Here is a 16,888-nt window from a genome sequence, read left to right on the forward strand (position 1 = left end):
TTGGGTCCATTATGACCTGCTCATTTGAACAGCATATACCTTCCTTCAAAGATCAACAACGGAATAAATGTCAGACACTGAATACATGTTAGATCTTTAGCATGGTTGACTTGGCATTCTTATTTGAAATTGGTGCTTGTTTTGTCTTTTTAAAGATATTTTAATTTATATAGTCTGCCACATCTGGCCTGTCAAGTCCTTGGCTCTGGATTTATATGACCCGGTTCAAGTCTCAATTTCAGTCATTCTGAGGATGACTTTCAATTCTTATGGGTGCCCAGTTATTCCTCAGTTTTTTGCAATAGTTCAGGCTGTTTTAAAAAGAGCTGGCCTCAGGCCACCTGGGTGTGTCAGTAGGTTAGGCATCTGATTCTTGATTTTGGCTTAAGTCGTGATCTCAGGGTCATGATTATCAGGGTCATGAGTTGGAAATCAACAGGCTTCATGCCCAGTGCAGAGCCTGGTTAGGGTTCTCTCTCTGTCTCCCTCTACTCTCAATCTCTCTCTCTCTCAAAAAAAAAAAAAAAAAAAAAGCAGGCCTCTCTAGACTGGGAACTAAAGATTCTTTTTGTATATGATATGTCAATCTCATTTGCTCTTGAACTAGCTGAACTTTGTTGATTGGCAGTGATTCTCCATGCTCTTGAAACTAACTAACTTCCTTCTTCCCTTCCTCCCTCCTTTCCTCCTCCTCCTCCTCTTTCTGTCCCTCCCAACCTCTTTAAAATCTTTTTTTTGTGGGTGGAACCAGTGGTGTGCTGGTAAGTATTTAATAACTGGCTTTCTTTCTTTCTTTCTTTCTTTCTTTCTTTCTTTCTTTCTTTCTTTCTTTCTTTCTCAACAACTGGCTTTCTGAAAGAAAGAGATGAAAGTTCAGTTTGTACTGTGTGCAAATGTCTGGGTATAAATACTTCCATCATGGACAACTTTAAGTTATTAACATAATGTAATTAATAATGGAGTTGGGAAGAAGTGTGTCCAGTTGGCTCTCCTGAGGTGATAGGAACTAGCACCAGTACAACACTGCGCAATTCAGATTTCTTCATTTTCATGATGGTATTTTTACTGGCATAATTTCTTATATGTATTCAAAGAAATAAATTAGAATATCCATTTTGAAAAATTAATGAACACTGAGAGTTTCCTCTTTCTCAATCCGTAAAATGTAGGGAAAAGACTATATTTAATTTATAATTTTTGACTAAAAAATTATAAATTAAAATGTTTGAATAGGCAAATAAATTCATAAAGTTCAGAATTAAAAATAATATAAGAAAGTGTAAATTGAGTAAAATACTTAAAGTTTCTGATCATTAAAAAGAACCACAAATTTTGTAGTGAAGGCAGACTATCTTACTTTTACCTAAAAGTTTTGGTGAAAATTTATTCTGTATTCTTAAATAAAGTGGGAATGGCAGACTGATGTTTTCTAATTTTATATGAGCTCTCAAGGATTCCCAGTCATCTCATAATCTCTATTTTATGACCTTTCAGTTCATTCATTGTAAAAGTCCTTCCAAAACTTTTTTGTTTGTTGCAAATTCTATACAGCGTGTTATTTCAATCTTCTATTTCCTCCAATTCTTTGAGAAAAATTACTTATAGTAAATCCAAGATCACATATATCTTCTTCCAAAATCAAACAGGCTGAAAGTTTTATGTTAAACTTCTTCAGAATAAGGTTGCAAAATAATTTTCAACCTTTCTCTCCTAAATATGGCCAAACTGGACCATCTCCTGCCCTTTCCTGCCCCGTGTGTAATTTATTTTTTTTTCCTTTTGAGTAGTCTCCATCCCCCATTTCTCTAATGCCTTTTGGTTGAAATCCTGCTGAAAGTAAGAATGCCATTTCCACCCCAATCTGGTTATTGGGAAATTAAAAAAATAATCATAATAATCTATGTTCTTACTTTTTATATAATTGTATAAATATGTATTATTTAATATTTTAATTAAGGATTTGTAAAAATTTATCATATTGTCCTCAGCAAGGAAGAACCTAATCATTAGGCAAAATTCCTTTGACTTTCAAATCTCTACCTTGTAAGAGTAGTTCTGGTTGCTTTCAAGAGCCATTTCCATATTAAAATTCACTTATGGATAGAAACAGTTAAATTATTCATTAAGGGTAATTTTCTCAGAAGATATAAAGTTGCTAAATTAAAAGCAAGTCTCACAATGGAAATGTTATCTTAGCATTAACTCTGGCATAGATAAGTTAGACTTAATGTCCATTTTCTGAAATATTGATTAGTACATCAATGAAAATTCCATTAGGACATTATAAAGTTGTTAATAAACTCATTTGATCTCCATTTTTCTCCTCAGGAAGCAGTGGATATATTAAAACTCAGGTTTTTTCCTTCATTTTGCCAAATTTTCAGTCAATTTTCACAGAGTGCCGATTTAAAGATATTCCCAATGTGGTAGATTTACATTAATGGATTTCTGAGTAAAGTGGAATCAGTGGAAGACTTTGCTGCTTGTACTGTTTTCTTCTTTAGCTAAAAGGCGTATTTTGTTTTTACAGCAGAATTGCCTATGAGCAATGTTATTAAGATACCCCTTAGTGGAAGTAACCACCTTTAATAGGAGTTTAATGAAATTAGATTTTATAGTTATAGAAATCTTATGATTTGTTTTTTTTTTTTTTTGCAGATTTTAAGAACATCACAGTATTATATCTGGAAGAAACTGCGTAGGCATTCTGGTTCAATTTTCCCCTCAGTTTTGGGAAGGTTTTTAGTACTTCTGATAGATGGCTCTCAATTTTGTGTTTAAACTTGTCTACTAGTGAAGGATGGTTTACTTCCTGAAGTGATCTCTTTGAAATTTTTAGCTACCTGAATGTGTTATATACTTAAAACAATGCAGTATAAACTCTGTTCTTTTTCCCAGTGACTGCCCTTCAAATATCTTAGTGCTTTGTTTTTGTTTTTGTCTTTTTTCCTTTTTACCTCTCATTTCCAGACCATAATCATCCTGGTCTCATTGTTTTGGATGACTCTTTGTGGAAGTGAGACTCAGCTAGCTATAACATTCCATATGTCATCTGGTCAATAGGGAGACCATGGGATTATTATCTTCCTTGATCATGATCCTCTGTCACATAATAGTTGACCAATTATCAATGTTGTATTAAAGAATAATACTGTCCATGGTTCTATTCTTTAGTAGTTTTGTGCCTATTTATTGAATTTGAGTTCAATTAAACTTCAAGGAGAAATTTTACATAATCGGTGTCCATATTATGGATCATTGGAATGAGAATTCAAGAACTAACCAAATCCTTCTATTCATTCTTACATTTATTTAAATTTTGATTCTGACAGATTCTTTCCAAATTTCTCATCTTTAAATTTGATATACATGTTTTATAAATAAATGCCCATACTGTTGATAGAATTTTTGAGAAATTAGTTCATAGATTTGAATTTATTGAAATTGGCTTTTTGGGATCTTTTTAAAAATTTACTTCCTTTACTTGAGTTTCATCTCCCTGTTCTGTGGAAGCAGATGGTTGGGTGGTTAAGAGCACAGGCTCTTTGCCAGTCTGCCTTTGTTTGGAGTCTGGTTTCAGCAGTGATTAGCTGTGTGATGTTTGCAAGTTACCTAACCTCTCTGTGACTTTGTTTTTTCATGAAAAATAACTGGAAAAAAATGGGAATGATAACTGTACCTAGCTCAGAGAATTCTTATAAGGTAATACATGTAATACAAGTAAATGACTTCTAATAATTTCGGGCACTCCATCCATTCTACTCTTTTTAAATTTTATTTATTTAAATTAAAGTATAATTAACATATAGTGTTGTATTAGTTTTACTCTTATTAATTCTTCTTGATGCCAGAAGATATGAAATGAACAATATTGCTTTCCTTCTTTTGTCTTTAGATTATTTTCCCCAACCAGCAAATCCATTTTATCCTTCTTTTTCTTTTTGAACATAGATTTTAAAAACTTAATTAAGTCCATGTATTATGGAACATCAGTAGTCCTCAAGATAGCGCAAGATGTTTTGCTGCCAGTTAATTTACTCCCAATTTATAGGAAACATATTCTAAAGTGATGTGTTGAATTCTTTACTTTGAATTTTTCTTCTACCTTAAAATTCTTCAGTGCAGTAAACTTTTTCTGGGACTTCAATCTAAAGAAATAAGGATAAAGCAGGAAAACAAAGTGTGCATGAAAATATTCATGGTAGCATTATTTATAATAAAAATAAAACAACTTAAATGTTCAAAAATAGGAAAATGTCTAAGTGATATCTATATATCTGTTATGTAGCCATTTAAATTGTAAAAAGTTACTAATGAATTATTATAAATTATTAATTTATATTAATAGTGAAAAAGTTTACATTAATGTGGATGAATGCCTCTATCTTAAGAAGAAAGAGAAAAATGGGTTGTAAATTTGTTTTCACAGAATAATCACACCTATGCAAAGTAAACTAATTCAGAATTATGCATAGGAAAAAATTTAAAAAGTAACTGTGAGATGTTAATACAGATTTTATTTAGTTAAAGGGACTATTAGCTATAATAGTGAGTATTGGTGGTAGTATACCAAATACATGCCAAAATAGTAGTCATTAATAACTAATAGCAACATATTTTGTTCTGAAAGCACCCATTTGTGGTAATATGTGTGCTACAATATAACAATATTTTCTGCTAGCCAAGCTTTTTTTTTTTTTTTTTTTTTTTTTGGTATGTTGGTATTGAATGTAATCATATTCCATTTGTTCTGCAAAAAAGCATCCTATTCCATAGAGTTCCATGGCTTCCAGGTGCTCGGCCTAATAAAAAATTTTTGAGACATGCTTGTTTCATAAGGACTACAGCAATTTACTTTTTTGGTTAGCTGGGTCATGTGGAGAGAGGATCAGGGAGCTTTTATCTTCTCACACTGGGAAGATGGAATTTCACTCCTGATTATTAAAGACCATCCGATGTAGTAACATCATAATCACTTACATTTTATTGAGAACTTACAATGTTCCAGACACAGTGGTTACAAAAGCTGTAACAACTTTAACCTTTACAATGATGCTGTGAGGCGAGCACTGTTATTTCTTCCCCATTTTACAGCTGAGGAAATGGAGGCACAGAGAAGTCAAATAAACTGCTAAAGTTTGCAAGCACAGATGTGTGTGAGCTGGCTGAGAATCTTAACCCTGGCACTAAGTTGTTCTGACTTTCCTGTAATATCACATTGCCTAAAATCAGGATAAGTGTCAAAATAGCAACCCTTTTTTTTGTTTGTTTCCTTTATTGCTTACATTATGAAAACATTATCTGTGATGGTCAAAATTTAATAAGTAAATTTTATCACTTTATCAAAAGAGAGTCCTCTATAAAGAAATAGATGTTTCTGAGTTTTTCCAGGAAATAGCAAGAACAGAGTGATTTGCAAAAAGAAGTTTATATCAATAAATTCAGCAATCTTTGGTATATTCTATATTTCCTTTCTGTGTAGATACATGAATCTATATTAATCTACTATTATAAAACAACAGGTTAAAGGCTAGTACCTACCATTTAAACTCTGTCCTTTCTTGATGGCAAGGTAATTCATTAAAACATTATGCTTAGAGCCAACTTGTAGTGGCCACTGTGTTAGATTTGTGTGTACTGTGACGAATAGCACAGTGTCTTTAATCTCAAGGAACTTATAGTCATACATATAGACATACACATTTGGTCAACATTCACCCAATCATGTAGCAGGATCCTGATATCATGTCATGTGTTAAAACTTGCAGTGACAAATAAGGCACAGTTTCTGGTCTCAAGGAATTCTAAATAATTAGAATACAATATCATGAGTACCAATGAATTACATATAAATTACCTGGTAGTACTGAGAATGGTTTAGGAAGGCTTTAGAGAGGAGATGATACTAAAATTGTCTTAAAGATGAGTAGGAGCCTACCATGTAGACAAATTGGAAATACCATACAAGAAAGACAAATTAGCAGGAGCAGAGGCATAGTTATATAGGAGAACTTGGGGATGTTACAGGAATGTGAGTGGTTTAAATGTGTCTAGACTATAAGAATTGAAATAATAGAAAAAGAATACACATATATTTTTAATTGTTTTATTTTATTTTCATCATGATAAGTGTACTCTTTAATCACCATACCTATTCCCATACCTATTCCCCCATTTGTCCATCCACCTCCCCACTGGTAACCATCAGTTTGTTCTCTATTAGTAAGAGTCTGTTTCTTGGTTTGTCTCTCTCTCTCTCTCTCTTCCTCTTTCTCTTTCTCTCTTTTTTCTTTGTTCATTTGTTTTGTTTCTTAAATTCCACATATGAGTGAAATCATATGGTATTTGTCTTTCTCTGACTTATTTCACTTTGCATTGTACACTAGTTCCATCCACGTTGTTGCAAATGGTAAGATTTCATTATTTTTTAGACTATAAGAATATCTTGAGAGACTAGTAGAGAATGAGACTGAAATACTAGGGAAGGCTCATATCATGCCTAACCCTCATTTATTTTCTCGTAATAGCATATTGTACCCTAACTATATGTCAAGTATATATATAAAGACACAGAATGTCTTCTTCATGCTGTGGGGATAGTGACACTAAATTATTTTTTGAAATTTGTGCCCTCGAAGATGAGTCCACTTATGTGTAGGAGCATATAATTTTAATTTGGTCTTTCAAAGATTTGAGTGATTTGAGAAAAAATACAGAAACCATTCAGAGATTGTTATGCTGTATTTATAAGAAAAAATAGGAAAATTATCTAGAATATTTGATATTTATATTTATTTTATGAGAGAAGAATAAAATTCTATGTCTGGAGAACATTCTGATCAGCTAAAGAGATTTTATTACAACTTTAAACAGCCACAATAATTAAATATTTTCCTTAGGTATCATTTGTTATTTTGGTTTTCTTTCCCACCGTCCCTGGCCTTGCTTTTTAGATTATTAAAATCACTTGCATCTGTTATGATCTCAAGCTATGGTTCTTTTTATAGCTGACATTTTGAATTTATTTGTAATCTCATTTGCTGTTTTCCTTGCATTTTGTTTTTCTTATTATCAAACAACCTATTTCTTATTTGCAAGTCTGCAGCCTCCTCTCTACCAAGATCTAGTTTGCATTTTTTATGTTCCTAAAAGAAACAGAGAATCTGCTAAAATAAAAAAATATTCAAAGTTGAATCGAGTTCAGCTCTTCAGTGCTTTTTGAGTTACTACCTTTTCAACTCCAGGAAACTTCTGAGTTAAAAGGTGGCTTTGGGAACAAGTGAAGACGGTTTTGCCGATCTTTTATTCTCAAGAGAAATTTCTTCACAGTACAGTCACTCAGAATGAGGTTTGGAATACTGTAGATTTATCTTTTTTGGAACATCTTTCTGCATCTGAAATATTTTGAGGATGTCAGTAGGCATTTAATAAGTACTGAATAATAGTACTAATAACAAGTACTAAATAATAGACTCATGCAAATATTTTTATATTACCTACTAAGTTTCTCTGTGATATTTCACACTCCCCATAGACTGAAGAAGCCTACCCTCAGTTGGATCTTTCTTCTACCTAGAGCATAACCAGATTCTTCCAATTTGCTTCTAATTCACTATGCGACATTTGCAGAGATATCATTTGGTGAGTTTTCTTCTTCCATTCATATTTTTACTGCTTTTCTCTAGGGTGATGGATTGAAAGTAATACTAAGAAAAACAAGACATGATTCCTTCCTCAAAGAACTTAAAGTTGACTAGAAGCTATAAAAAAAGATGGAACTCAATAATATAAATACAAATTGGGATTGAAGTGAGGGAAAGATAATTTTTTTAATAAAAGGTATTTTTAGGTATAGATTGTGTGAGTGATGTATTCCTATGCAAAGGAAATGAAAAAATAATGAAATTGAGAAAGTATAAGGATTCTTTGCAATAACAGACAATTTGGCTGGAACATTTAATTAACTGAGAATATTGTAGATGATAAGGTTGGAAGGATAGTTTTGGGTCATATTATGGGGGATTTAGAAAGCAGGCTTAGAGATTAAGATTTAATATGCCGAGACAAGAAAAGGAAACAGAGGAGTAGCATGGACAAAGAGATGTATTAGGAAAATTTAGCTGTGCTCACTTTGGCAGCACATATACTAAAATTGGAACAACACAGAGAAGATTAGCATGGCCCTTGTGCAGGGATGATATACAAATTCATGAAGTATTCCATACTTTTCAGCTTAAGAAACATAGTGATAACGTAATAGTGTTGTATGGTGACAGATGATAGCTAGATTTGTGGTAAACATAAGCATAATATTTAGAGATGCTGAATCAGTATGTTTTATACTTGAAGTGAACGTGACATTGTGGGTCAACTATACTCAAATAAAAAGATTTAAAATAGAGAAAATTTGGCAGCAATGTGTCAGCAGACTGGGGTAGGAGAGACTCTTGAATTAGAGGGCCAGCCAGAAGGTGTTCATGTAGGTAGGAACTGATAAGGGTCTGAGTCAGCATAATGGAAACGCATTCTGGAGACAGTGGGGCTATCTACAGGACTGGCCACATTTTGTTTGGGTGGCACAGTGAGTGGAAGAGCCATGAATGAATTTAAGATTTTTTTAATTTTTTAATTTTTTTTTTGTGATCAAGAGAACAGTGAGACTGTTAAATAGAAGTCAGGAGGAGAGTAGGAGGGGGAGATTTTGAAAAAGATAGGTTGATAATTTTAATTTTGTATATATCATGGTAGAGAATTCCAGCAGGTTTTGGACATAGATTTAAAAGCTATATGTATGGATGGTTGAAAGCATAGGAAATTACAAGATAATTCAGGGATAGAAAGTAAATAAGAAAAAAAAAATTCAAGAAGAAAAAAATAGGTACATATTCTTAGAATTGGAATACGTTGTGGTAAGAACTACCACAAAGGCAAAGGAAGGTGCCATAGACCTCTATCAGAGTCTTTTTGAGTCAGGAAAAGCTTCCCAAGGAAGAGAAGGCTAAGTTGGTATTTGCAGCATGATTAGGGGTTGTCAGAAAGAGATCAGGTGAGAGATAGAATGCTCTGTGGATTCAGGACAGTAGTCTCTTAGGCCAGACCTAGGAAGGCTCAGTGTCCTGTGAAGTTCCTCCCTTGGAATCTAATAACAAGGCCTACATATTCCTTTAGGCATAGGTCTCTTACAACTTCAAGCTACTTTTTTTCCCCCAAAGAGGCTCCCAGATTTATAAGGTAATTATGTTTTAGAAGGTCTTGTACAACTCTGATTTTTCCTTAAGTCAAAACTGTATATCCAAATTGTCTTGCTAAGGCCTTTAAATTTATCTGGATTTCCTGGATAATAAGCAGAGGGTTTAGTTAATAATTCCCACTATATTGGCTATAAGCCAAAATTTGGACCTATATTTATTAGTCTTAACTCCTGCCTTTTAAAAACCTTTTCTTGAAATATATGCTCTATCTGAAAATTCCCCCATGTTCATACATTTTTTTCCCTTTAATGTTTGCTATGCTCTTTGACAATTTGCTTTGTAATTTTTCCTAACATATTAAGGTGCATATCTGCTTTCATTTTTATTAGCTTTTGTAGCATCACTGGAGGCCTTTTTTTCTGAAAATTAACAAAGGGTTTAAAATTATTTTATAATTCTATGAACAGTTATAAGCACAGCTTAGAATTTTTGTAAGTGTAATAATAATACCAATACCAGTGATACCGAGGTATAGTCAAATACTACTACAAACATTGATACTACTGTATTAATGAATGTTAAGTATATTCTAAGACTGTCTTGTTCAGTATAGTAGTCACTAGTCACATGTGGCTACTGAGTACTTGAAATGAGGCTTGAACTAAATTGAGATATACTCTAAGTGTAGAATATGCATCAGATATAAAAGATGTTGCATTTCTGTTGGCAAGCACTGTTCTAGGGCATGCTAATAGAAGCTTTTAACTGTCCTTTAAGATCAGAAATTACCCATATGGGGGGGAAGATATTAATATTATTCCCATGTTATAGATGAGAAAGCAGGTCCCATTACAGCTAATCAGTAGAGGAGAAGCCATCTGTTCACTGTGGCTCAAACGAGGACTGGTTTTCAAACAGAAGATAGAAGTTGTTGTTAGGCTCGAAGCACACATTTGAGAATTTGCTTCTGCCTTTGCTTTGATAATAACTTTGCCATTTCATATATGACACCTGAAGTTGGCTTCATTATCACTGTCAGTTTTAAAGGCACAGAACCTTTCACATAGGTGTGCACTATCCAAGTGCATTGTGTATACCAAAATATATAATATACAGCACAATGTGTAATGTACTTGAAACTGGACGCAAATGCAAGGCTAAACAACTTACCTAGACCTGGAAGTTGTTGCAGAGACTAAATGGAAGGGCCCCAGCTGCATGCTTTATTCTTATAATCTAGTTCTTATGTGTAAGCTAGAGTATTGTTAATATCTTTGTGATCCACTGGGATAAAACTTGGTACCAATTGGATTCCTAGCCTCTTCTAGTTTCTAACTGGAGCTTAGAGTTTTCATTGCTCAATAGATCCCTAGGTGGTGCTTTTTTGTAATGAATTATAGAAAGCTCTTTTGGGTCTAACTTTGATAGTGGTTCTGCCCCTGCATGGAGATGAGTCTCAGAGAAATCACACTTCAATTTTTTTATGAAGCCACTTCTTTAATTTTTTCTTTAGTCAAATGTTATCATGCCTATAGCTATCCACTAAGATGGAAGAATTTGAAGAATACTCTCTAAAGAATCCTGATTCTTTTCTGTTCCTTCACCCTCAAGCTCCTAATAATAGCCACTATTGTATTCAGAGCCTGAGAGACTGTGCCTTCTTTCCACATGTCCCCTGTTTACTTCTTTGTTTCAAGAGTGCCATATACTTGGTGAATCAAGAATCTACTCGTGTATTATTAACATCACTATATGCAGTTGTACATTGTGTACTCATTCTGTACTATATTCCTGGTAGTCACAATGAACCAGTTTTTAATATTTCGGACACAGTAGGAGCTGTTTTGCAACATCTCTTGGGGAGTGTTGATCTGTTGATGTCAGTTCCATCATAAGGCACATTTGTTTTAAATGTTAATATTGTAACACAAAAGAGACAATGATGCTTTGTTAAAATTTTATTTGAAGTGTCTTAGGAAGTATTAAAAATATTTGCCATTGTTTTTTTCTTGGAATACTTGTATTTCCTCAGCTAACCATGCACTCTTATATAATTAACCCTCTTGATAATTTTCAAGTTTTAGCAACTGTTTGCAATATTTCTAGAACAATTTATGAAATAAGCACTTAGAGTAGCACTTTCTCTATGCCAGGTACTGTTTTACATGCATTAGAAAATATTAATTCATTAATGCTGTGATTAAAAGAGTAAATATGTATATCCTGGTGATGAACGAATTATGAAAAACTAAGTACATTCTTGGGTGTAAAATATACTTTAAAATTATTGTAGTAATAATATTTTCATTGATTAAAAAGCAAGTAGAAAAGCATGATGCAGCATTAATATTGACTATATTTGAAGATCTGTTTTTAGGAGAATGAAAACTATCATTTATCTATCCTTGCAACGATCTACCTACTTTAGAATACTTTTTACTTCAAAAGGGTTTTTAATGGTTTGTAGTGTTTGAATATATATAATAGAACAAATGACTTAAGCAAGTGAAAAGCATGATCAGAAATAATTTAGAAGAACAAAAATATTTGTACTGGAATCCATGAGGAGGTAGTCACAACATCTAAACACTCTATTTTTCGATTCTCTTCCTTACCACAAAAGGGAAGGAACATGGGATGAATCATAATTTTTGTATGATAAAAAGTCAAATGAGTTTGTCTGGAAAGTCATTTTTTTCTTAGTACTAAAGTCTAGGAGAATATTCTTTGGGGGGTCTCTTACATAAGAAATGCCAAGTGAAAACGTATTTCCACTGTGAGAATGAGCATCTTCTAACGATATTACATGGTAACTCCACAAACACCTTTCTGGTAGTAAGCATGCTAACATAATCCAGGTACACTGTTTTACTACATGGAATTTAATAAATACAAAGCACACAGAACACCTAAAAATTAGTCAGGACACAAACCCCACAGGTGCTCACATTTTCAAACTTCACTGCTTTCAGCTGAGCTTCAGTACAGCTTTGAGAGCAGTTAGTTTAAAGCAGTGCATTCTGGCTAGTGATTACACTTTCTTCCATTACTGGGGAGGAATCCTATATTTGGCAGATAGTTAATATGCGTTCTGCAACACTGAATGATATTATGATATTCATCCTTGCTATTCATGGCCCAACAAGGGTTAGTACCTCCAAGATACTATTCTCCTTGAATTCAAGATATGCCTCTCTGTGTGTTCCACAGTACCATAAATAAATTTTATCATAACCCTTATAATGGAAGTATGTTAACCTTAATTTTATTTCGTATTTTGGTCTGTCTTCTCTGGTCTCTGAGCTATTTGAGAGCAGATGCCCTCTTATCACTGTAGTTCCAGCACCAGTACAGGCGTGACACATTAGAAAGTATTTGATATATATTTAGTAAATGAATGAATAAATGCGTGAATTAACTTACCACTGATTGGTATTTGCATTCAGACAAAGGACTATGCTTAACAGATCTCTAGGGATACCAATAGCAATGTCCTAGAACATATTTTTAAGTTTTATGATGATTTTATGAAGCTACTTTTCAGATTTTCTCTAATTATAGATAAAGTCATAGTCAGCCAGGAGGCTGTGAAGTCGGGGTTTTATTTTGACGGAGGCTCTGTTCCTCAGTTTTCCAGTACCAGAGAACTGATCTGTCATAATTTTATCCAGGAGGGTTCAGTTTCATGCTGGTCAAATTTATAGGAGATGGATTTGTAAATCAGAATTCCAGTTTAATGATTTATGAGTGATATATCTTTAACTTAGAAATCAGAATCATTGGTGGCAGAGAAGAGAGTTTCATATAAATTATAAATTAGAAGATTGCATGATGGGGGCGCCTGGGTCGCACAGCGGTTAAGCATCTGCCTTCGGCTCAGGGCGTGATCCCGGCGTTCTGGGATTGAGCCCCACATCAGGCTCCTCTGCTATGAGCCTGCTTCTTCCTCTCCCACTCCCCCTGCTTGTGTTCCCTCTCTCGTTGGCTGTTTCTATTGCTGTCTAATAAATAAATAAAATCTTTAAAAAAAAAAAAAGAAGATTGCATGATGAAGGCATAAAATGATTTTGGGTGCTCATGAAGGTATATCTATCAGGGTATGGCAACCAAATGTATTACTTGAAAGGCATTTTTATCTAGGGAGCTGTCCCAGTCCATTAGCCAATTGATATTTCTAGTAAAGGGATGATGGAACCCAGATAGAGCTGACAATAACAGGTGGTCCAAGAAAAAGCAGTTTGATAGTGGAGTAAGTGAAAAAAAAAAGTATAGACTCCTCTTGGAGGCTCTCAATTGATTATAGGAATCTTTCCATAAAGAAATTTGATTCACTTAGTTTATATCTATCTAATGAATTTAATCATCAGTGAATCTAACCTTGGAACAATTTTTATTGAGCCACTCATGAACATTTATTTTAAAAAAACTGTAGGGCAATGAGTGTGACAGACACTTTTCAAGGTACCTAGGGGACACATTTGTGAATCAGACCAACACATTCTGCTGTTTCCCAGCACTAACAATGTAGTGGGATAGGAGTACCATGGGGTGGATAGTCAATAGAGAAGGAAGAAAAGAAACAAAAAGAAATTATGTTTTGTGATATGTATTATAATGAAACTAAATAAGATACTGAGATTCTGAATCACAGGGAGGAACTTGCTTTAGATGGCGGCAGATGCAGGACCATGTCTATGAGGAAGTGAGGTATAAACTGTACGGTGTATAAGCTGTGAAGGCTGAGAGGGAGCCAGCCATGCAAAGCAAAGAGGATTCAGGCAGAGAGAACATCATGTACAACTGAAGGGTGTTCAGTGAAAACAATCTCAGAAAATACTGTTCTTTGTGTATAGAACCAACTGATAGTTCTGTGGGGCAGAGTTAAATTTCAACTGAACAAACTCAGACCCCCAGAAGGACCTGAAAAGATCATTCTTGGGGAAAACAGGATTTCTGCCTCACCTCTTGTTTCTCAGTAAGAATAAAAGGAGTTTCTTTCTAGATGCCCCTTAGGAGAATTTGTCCTCGCTTTTGTGCCTAGTTTTTGCCTACATGTGCATCTCTCCCAAATGCAGGGGTCTCCCCTGAATTGTGGTCAATGGTGAATATGCTCTAGTTCTGGTCTATAAGTTTTCTCTTCTCTCTAACCCTCCTTCCCCTAATGTGACTTTCCCCCTCTTGGACTGTGCAAATTGTTGTTATTATTATTTTTTGTCCAGATGTTGATAATAATACAACCTTCTTGCATGGGTACAAGTGATGTGATGTTATTTGATATTTCACTGTGGTGACCTGGCTTCATTGCACGTTCCTACCTTGCCAGTCCTATGCTGTGACTCTTGGGTCAGATTTCCCTCTCATCCCTGGGTGGCTGAATGGAGTGTGGCCTTTTCTCCCCAAATGACTTCAAAAGCTAGAGTGCTCTAGTTTCATGATTCATGTTAAGCACCTCACTGATACCCAAAGAAAATGGTCTTTCACCTTTCATCCTGACTCTCAGCTTCTTCTTCTGTCACTGGCAGTCAGGAACTGCTGGACTGACCTGCAGTTCAAAGTTCAAGCTACATCAGAAATGAGAAAGGCCATTTTGAGGACTTCAGAAATGGGAAAAGGGAGGGAGAACAGAAAGTACAATGAAAATCTAGAGGTGTGCCTTCAGGTGAAATTTAGTTCTGCTACTTTAAAAGGTCAGAGGAAAGGGAATATAGCTGTGGAAAGAAAGCTCTGGAGAAGCAAACCTCACCTTGTTGGGAGAGACAAACAATGCCCCTACCCCACCTCCACCCTCCAAATTATGAGTATTTTTTTTTTTTTTTTTGCATATAGGGAACTCTTCTTCTGGTGATATGGCCAAAATCAGTAAACTTAATTGTAATATGTTAACAAAACCAACCCTAAAACTGAGTTCAGTTGTTAAGAATGTGGGCACCTTGGGGCGCCTAGCTCAGTCAGCTAAGCATCTGACTCTTGATTTTGGCTCAGGTCATGATCTCAGAGTTATGAGATTGAGCACCACATTGGGCTCCATGCTCAACAGAGAGTCTGCTTCTTTCCCTCTCCCTCTGCCCTTCCCCCTGTTCTCTCTCTCTCTCTCAAATAAATAAATCTTAAAAAAAAAAAGAATGTGGGCATCTTTTCCTCCAACACTTACATTTCGTAAAGACTTGAGATAGAATCTCTGTTTGTAATTTTCATTAAAATAATGGCTATTATTTTTCTTAGTTATACAAATAGAACCTAAAAATTTGACTTGGAATGCAAACATACACACACACATGAAAATAAGACACTCCCATAATTTTAACTGCCAACTGCTCTGTTGCCACAAATTTAATTGTTCTAAACATTTAACATATCTAAACATGCAAGAAAGTGGGGCAGAGGGACACATGTAATCTCATAGATCAGGTGCCTAAGTCTTGGTCCACACGGAACGAATATCACTAACTCAGTTTTTAAAAATCCTTATGGCAAATTACAGTTTCCAAGATTAAAGTGTTCCTTACTTTTTAGATGAGAGTTTTATGGTACATCAGGAGGTGTCTTCAGAAAGGGAAGATCACTTCATAAAGTGACACTTAGATTCCAAAGTAGACTGATATCTTCATTTTATCTTCTTGGTTGGAGGGTAGTTTTGCTCATCTTCAGTTTGTGGTTTCAAACTCAACTGCCCAGGGAGGCCAGGCAGGGAAAGGAAGAGAGAGAGAAAAGCGAAAGGGGGGGGGGGCAGGGAAGCAGGGAGGCAGGGGGCAGGGAGGGAGAGCAGGGCCAGTGCAGCACAAGACGACATGGTGAGGACTGCAGAGACCTGAAGGGTGCATGCCCCAGCCAGAGGAGGCAGCCTCAGGTTAGCTCCAGCAACTGCTATCATGTAGGAATGTGATTATTGAGTGCTGGATGTCCCACTTTCAAAGGGAAACTGAAAACTCAAAATTTCACAAGAAATATCCTTGTTTTTAAATACTAGTAGCTCACTTATTTTTGTTGTTGTTGATTTTAACTGAGTGAAAAAAAAACCCAACTAGGTCAATGACTGTTAGTTTATAGTCTCTTAACTAGAGAGTAGAGATCGCTGATCTTGCTCCTGGATTTAGTGATTATTTTTTTATTTTGGGACTAGTCCACCACCATGGAATCTTTCATTATAAAGACATTTCTGAATTTTTGTTAAATGAAAAAGACTAGAAGCTATGATCAGGAATGCAGAAAAGCTCAAAATCAGACAATGGTCAAAATTAAATCGCCGTTTTAAAAAGAAGAAAACCTTTCTATGAAACTTATGTTCAAATTGCATTTTTTATTGATTCATTCATTGAGGATTTAGTATTGAGGAACCTTCTGATGGAAATCAAGAGCAGTGATAACCTCCTCACCTGTAAATTATGCTAAAATGACCTTTTTTCGGATCATACACATTGACTTTAAAATGGAACCTCTATATGTACTTTATTGAAATACTGATGTTCAGAAGACTTGTGGCCTGAGTTATGTGAAAAGGATAGATATGGTAAAATTATAGAAAGTTATTATCAAATAGTAAACATCAGCAAATACATATCAAGGGAATCATTAAGGTATAGGACTTAAGTGTTTTAATTTACACATTTTTTAATTCTATGTTTTTCTGAAGTATTAGATCTCTAATAAGGAAAGCAGAGTTTTTGCACCCTTGGCAGCTTTTATATATGTTTCTATTA

The 16,888-nt window shown here is 34.6% G+C and overlaps 1 non-coding gene across 1 annotated transcript; it reads left to right on the forward strand.

The window, feature by feature from the left end:
* Positions 1-8,122: 8,122 nt before the first annotated feature.
* LOC123778877 (U6 spliceosomal RNA) lies at positions 8,123-8,229 on the forward strand. The gene has a single exon (XR_006776031.1). It is a non-coding gene; the product is annotated as a U6 spliceosomal RNA (small nuclear RNA).
* Positions 8,230-16,888: the final 8,659 nt, after the last annotated feature.

This window comes from Ursus americanus, chromosome 25, assembly GCF_024610735.1.
Source record: "Ursus americanus isolate L20-20 chromosome 25, mUrsAme1.1.p, whole genome shotgun sequence".
In the NCBI taxonomy this organism is placed as follows: Eukaryota; Metazoa; Chordata; class Mammalia; order Carnivora; family Ursidae; genus Ursus; species Ursus americanus.